The 6114-nt window shown below is 39.8% G+C and overlaps 1 long non-coding RNA gene across 1 annotated transcript in view; it reads right to left on the reverse strand.

Annotated features, from left to right (window-relative positions):
- Positions 1-1864, reverse strand: part of LOC138003089 (uncharacterized) — a 6401-nt gene extending 4537 nt beyond the window's left edge. Inside the window, exon 1 of the long non-coding RNA XR_011123419.1 lies at positions 1588-1864. This is a non-coding gene — a long non-coding RNA (uncharacterized lncRNA). The remainder of the gene's footprint in view (positions 1-1587) is intronic.
- Between the last annotated feature and the right edge of the window lie 4250 nt (positions 1865-6114).

The raw sequence follows: 6114 nt of genomic DNA on the forward strand, positions 1-6114 counted from the left end.
GGCAGGAATCAAACCTACGACCACAGGCAGACAACCCTGAGGATGAGAGAGCGCGTGACGTCACGTTATTTTGAGACAGTCAACTAATCGAGGAAAATGTTCCATAAAAACTTCAAATCGCGATGTTTCTTTTCGAAAACTCATTTTATGGACAGCTAGATAAATAAAGTTCACTCAGCTACTATTTTCTACGTTGTCCTGGATGATTTGATGGTTTTTTGGGACCCTTCGATTTCCTCTTCAGATCACACGCGTCGTCAAATACGATTTAAATAGTCTATTTGCAACGAGGTTATGCGCATGCCTTGGGCATGCATCAAATGGGATTCCTAACGGACCAATCAGACAAAAGTCGCCATTGCTAATCATATTTCGAAAAGCAATGGAGACTTTTGTCTGATTGGTCCGTTAGGAATCCATTTGATGCCTGCATAATCTCGTTGCAGAGAGGAAGAGAACAAGTCATCGAGCTCTCTCAGCAAAGGAAAAGTATCGATCGCTTGTTCTTTTTTTTCTGGAAGATTCTAACTTTTAGCTGGTAGCCGCGTTTTCAAAGGTGGGAAATGATGAGGGGTTGCAAAACTTTTCTCCACCATGTGAAGGACTTTTTAGTGTAAGAAGCTTGCGTGCAAGTGATGTACCACTATAAAATTGGCTGTCGTGTTAGCGGCAAAAAGCACGTTGTTTCGCCTTTCGTAAAAACAAACGAAACTCGTCTTTGTAGAGGTCGCTATTGTGCTGAGAAAACTAAGAAAACGCGCAATCGACGAAGGGAATCAAGACAGCTGGTCAGGTTGGTTTGAGCCATTAATTTTCTTGTTGTCAGTTTCATAAATATTTTGAGAGTAAGTTTACAAGTATGACAGAAATTTTGTTATTTGTTTATGTTCGGCAGGAAATGAAAGCTCTTCAAATGCGGTTAGAACTTTTACAACTGCAACAGCAACAATCGGTAAGCTTAAGTTATATGTAAGTTACTTAAGTTTGTGACTGGAAAGTATACATCCAGATACAGTAAAAACCCGCGTGTAAGAACCTACATTTTTCCAAGTTTGGCAAAACATGGAATATTTGTTTGCAAATATAATTTTTATGTTTTGTTACGGCTTGTGCGTTTCCTGTTTCTATGCTAGCGATTATGTAATTCAGTAAAACATGACATGGGCACGTGACTGGGGGGCTCAAGGGACTTCACACGACAGCGCGTTATTGGCTTAGTGACCTGGCATCTAGTAAGCGTCATTCTTCGCTAACCGTACTAAAACCCGAGACACCGAAACGAAATCATCGGAACGAAACCGCCGAAACCATCGAAACACCGGAACGGAAACACCGAAACAGCTATCGAAACAGCCAAAATGACCATGCAGATCGCGAGATTTTCTGAAATTCTTTCACTCGTGATGTAGTTTCACAGTAAGGAAAATTAGTCGTTTTGTTCAAAGTTCTTCCCTTCTGCACAAGCACACAACAGACTTGGTAAACTCAGTCTCCACCATTAACTATCTCTTCGAAATGCAAGTACATTTCAAAAATACAATAATTTACAAATACGTTAACATTCTTTTATCATAACTTTGTCGTCACCTCGTATTTTTGTTTGTTGCCTTGGTCTTTGCACTGTTCCAACCTCGTTTTCACTTGCTCGCCGTGTGCGCATCATTGCTTGACATAGTTAATAAAGGGAAAATAATGAAATGAAAGAATCTTCTGGTGTGCTTAGGGAATCTACAAAGATTGTGAATAAAGAGCAACTGAATCAGGAAACTTGAAGGAAACCATTCGAGAAATTATTATAAGCGACAATCAGTCCGGAGGTCAAATTTTATACTGCAATCGAGTCAGTTTCGATGGTTTTGTTCAAGTTTTTATAGCTGTTTCGTGTGTTTCGGTGGTTTCGTTTCGATGGTTTCATTCCGTTGTTTCGGTGGTTTTGTTGGTTTCGTTCCGGTGTTTCGATGGTTTCGCTGGTTTCGCTGGTTTCGTTCCGTTGGTTTCGTTTCGGTGTTTCGGGTTTTAGTACATGCCTTCTTCAAGCGTAGACGTGTTTCGAATTGTTTCAGGTACGTTGGACCTTTGAATTACGTATTTACTCGGGCCCGTAGGGGCACGAGTTATGAAAGACGTTTGATTTCAGTTTTCTTTTTCCTGTGCAGGAAAATGCACAATTGAATAACGTGTCGGTGTTTGATTGGGCAATGCACAATAGAAAGCACGTGGCGGTGTTTTGATTGGGTAATGCACAATAGAAGCCACGTGGCGCTGTTTACATTGGTTATTTAAAGCAAACACGTAATCCAAGGTCATGAAGAGCACTATGATGCGTTGTTTCGGATTACTGACGATGGACGTTGCGTTGGCTTAATCGATTTCTTCTTGGAGCGCTCAAAACACATACAAAGAAAGGCAATAGGCTTTTCGCGGTAGACCCACACTAAAAGATATCAAGCGTCAGCTTTGAAACAAGTCGCTCCGCGAACTGAATGAAACAAAAATATACTCGAATGTAACTGAAATGGACGCAACTATTGAAAGTGATACAAGTCAAAATACAAATTCTTTAATGAGCAGCGGGTACCTTATTGAGAACTACTCTGAAGATGACAGCGACAAAGACAATAACTCCACAAACAAATGGACGCCATATTGGGATCTTCTGAAAACAAAGTAAAAACATTGGCACAGCGAACAAATGGCCTCACGCTTGTACCATTTTCACCGCGAACAAACGGCCTCCCGCTCAGTGTACCATTGACTACGGAGATAAGTTTTTTGTCTATTGCGTTTTTTAGTTTGTTATTGTTAAACAGTTTGTTTCTTGTAGTGGTCTAGCTTCTATCCTTTGTTCAACTAGCCATATTAGCGATCGTTGTTCACTGCCATCTTGTGTATATAGCTCTGTTCTAGTTTTACAAGATTTGATGTCATCAGTGGCGACTGTGATCAGCTCTTTAGAAAATAAATGTGATGTAGTTTGAAAGGCTGTACAGTTATTTGATTCTCAATGGTAATAAAGACTTGATTCCAAAGGAGAAATACAGGTCTCGATAAGCACAAGTGTGTTTACCTTAGTTGTGATTTGCCTGTGCATTGACATAGACGTGCTCAAGAACCGAGCAGAATTACAGAAAAAAGGCTGAGCCGTCTATTTTATAACAGCAGAAAAAAGAGGAAACTTGCTGGAACGTATTTGGTTAACAATGTACCGAGGTCATCCACATTTCATCGTATTACTAGCCAAGGAGATCACTTGCTCGTAAACACAACTATAGGAGCTACCTCAGGTATGCGTTTAAATGTAAGCATGTGGTATGTAACACTTTTCCAAAGGCGTGGATGAACAGGTAAATGCAAAATGATGTTTGAAACATCGAAGCATGTTCCTTAAACTTAAAAGTGTGTTTGTATTTTTAAAAATATTAGCAACACTTGTGCTATCCAGACCATTTGGAAAATGAAAGTTAAATTTAATACAGAAATCAGGAATACCCGGTACGATTTGTAAAAGAATGTTGTTGTTTTGTTTTCTCAGAAACGGAACGTATTTATTTTTTAATTCAGGATAGAGTGACCAATCAAAACAGAGTTTGTAATTGGAAATCTAAACATCTTCGAGATACAAAAACAAAGTCGTGAACACGTAAACCTGAAATATTGCAAATCATAATGCTGACAAACCCAAAAACGAAAGAAATGGATCATGGATAGGACGTTTTGGATATCTGAATGATTTTGGGTTAGATTAAAGGATATGTTGTTAGAAATTCCCAAGTTATCCCTTTTCGTGTTAAGTAGTAACGCAAACAAGTCTTAGTATTAAATTGGATTAACGAGACACCGGTAATCATGAGAAGATTCACGGAAAACGGAATTTGAAATGTTATGCAGGGGTAACTATTTGAAGGTATTTTCAGACTTTATGCTTCGATGTATTGTGCACATAAACGAGTATCTGTTCTTCTCTTTAAATGAGATTTTACAACACTATCAGTGAAAACGGTTAATGTTACGTGACCGTACTAAAAGGGTTATTCATGTCGCGATAGTTATCTTCGCGTTCTTTGTAGTCGGCCGCTCAAGGTCATACAATCAACGGGTTCCTTGTAAATAAAACGAGGACATGAAGGCTTTGTTCCTAGATCTCAGATTATAACGTACACCTGCACTGGCCAAATCTGTTAAAGCCTCATTCATTAGTGCTAAAGGGCACGGTGTAATGCTTACCTGCTACGTGGTAAAACCTGTGCAACTGGCTATTTTAATAGACAGGGTCTAGCTATAAAAGCCTCAGTTAGTCGTCCAAGGTTCACTTGGCAGTTTGTCTTCTATAGTAAATCAACTAGCTGTTTGTAATTTGTCAAAGTTCTCCCCCTCCCTCCCTCTCTCCCTTTGGAGATGGGCTGTATTTATCGCTTTGCCGTCATTAAAATTGGGTCGCTCCTGCGTGGTGTGGGTTAAGTCTGCGCAGCGACTTCCCTCAAGCTTGTTGGCTCGTTGCCTTTGTACATTGCTCACTAGTCAATACTCTAGTCCGATCCAGCACTTCCTGTTTACCACTCAGCTCGTAGTGCTGAAGAGATCTTTGTCACGCAATCTGGAAGTCGCATAGGCTAACCAGCCGCAAGGCAGTGTTTCCCTCAAAAAACCCCAATACGTCTGTTGCGCCTTGCGTTATGTGTTTAAAAGCGAATTATGCATGTTGATACCAAGGACACAGTGACATTAATGGTTAATATTCCTTGACAGGCTTCTCACTGTTCAGAGAGTTTGCGTTCACATTTCTATCTTTATTTCTCGAGAGTTTCAATACACGAAGCGAAATAACAATGACAAGCCAAGTGATCCACACTACAGTATTCTATCTTTTCTCCTGCCCCTTACCATTCCGGAAACGAAACACAGTTTTTTTGACACCGACTCCGTTTACGCACAGAGGTTATTTTTCATTAGACAAGAGGTTTGGAAATAGAATTCAAATAAAAAATATCTCTCTTTGAAATGTTCAGTTTGTAAGTCGCTTTAATACTGCATTCGCTATCAAGCGCGGTGCGAGTCAACAATTAAAACAAGTGATTTTAAGAGAGGATGTGAGAGAGAGAGAGAGAGAGAAGGGTCTGTCCGTATAGCAAAAAAATGTGAGATCGGTCTTGAAAAAGCTACCCTCGACCTGCGGCCTCGAGCATCAATTTCAAGGCCTCGGCCACAGTTTTTCTCTATACGGGCCTCCCAGCTGGCAAATAACATATTTATTTTGACAATTGGGTGCACGCTACTGTGAGTATTTAAATTACAACAAATGGTATATTTTAAATACTTGATTCTCGTGCTATGGATTCATTTGGCATGGCCATCCTCAAGGGACTTTGTACTTCAGAAAGTATTTTCAAGAGTTGAGATATAGTGCACATCTTCACGTGTCGCGCACGTGACAAAGTGTGTTTTACGTGCATCAATGCACGAAAGTTTGGTCATCTTTGAAAGATGTTTATACATCTCACCTTCGTTTCTCTTTCATTTTTTTTCTGCAAAAGATGTTTCGATGAGTCATTTCTTTTCATCTGAAACCGTTCAATTAGCGTTTCCTTTCTCAAACACTGAGCAAGAATAACTATCGATCAGTAAAAAACAATGTGCTTTTCTCAAATTTTACCTGGTGTCCAGTGGTCATTGTCACCACCTGTAATGAAGATAATCTGGGTCCGGGTATTCACTACATACACAGTCGAACATCATGAGAATCGCAATGTAAGGCCGATGTAAGAAGGACAGACTTCTCTGTTTTGTTTACTTTAGTGCTAAATTAACGATACACCACTGTACTTTTGCAGGCCCGAGTATAGGCTACTTGTAGCCTCTTGTTTCTTTCTTTTTTACGTCTCTTAAGTCCTGTGGTCCCCAGTTACGTCTCGTTAGCGATTATAAGAGTTAAGTTCTATTAACTTTTGGTTTTATCTCCTGTGTGATAATTCTAGTTCTTAACGCCGATCCTTGTTGTGTATTATTGTCGTTTGCTTTGCTGATATGCCGGGTAGCGTTCCTACTGTCCTTACTTTGGATCATTCTTTCGTTAGAAGAATGTGTGATGACTTGTCATCTCGATTTCATCCTCGTACA

This window comes from Montipora foliosa, chromosome 5 (genome assembly GCF_036669935.1).
Source record: "Montipora foliosa isolate CH-2021 chromosome 5, ASM3666993v2, whole genome shotgun sequence".
In the NCBI taxonomy this organism is placed as follows: domain Eukaryota; kingdom Metazoa; phylum Cnidaria; class Anthozoa; order Scleractinia; family Acroporidae; genus Montipora; species Montipora foliosa.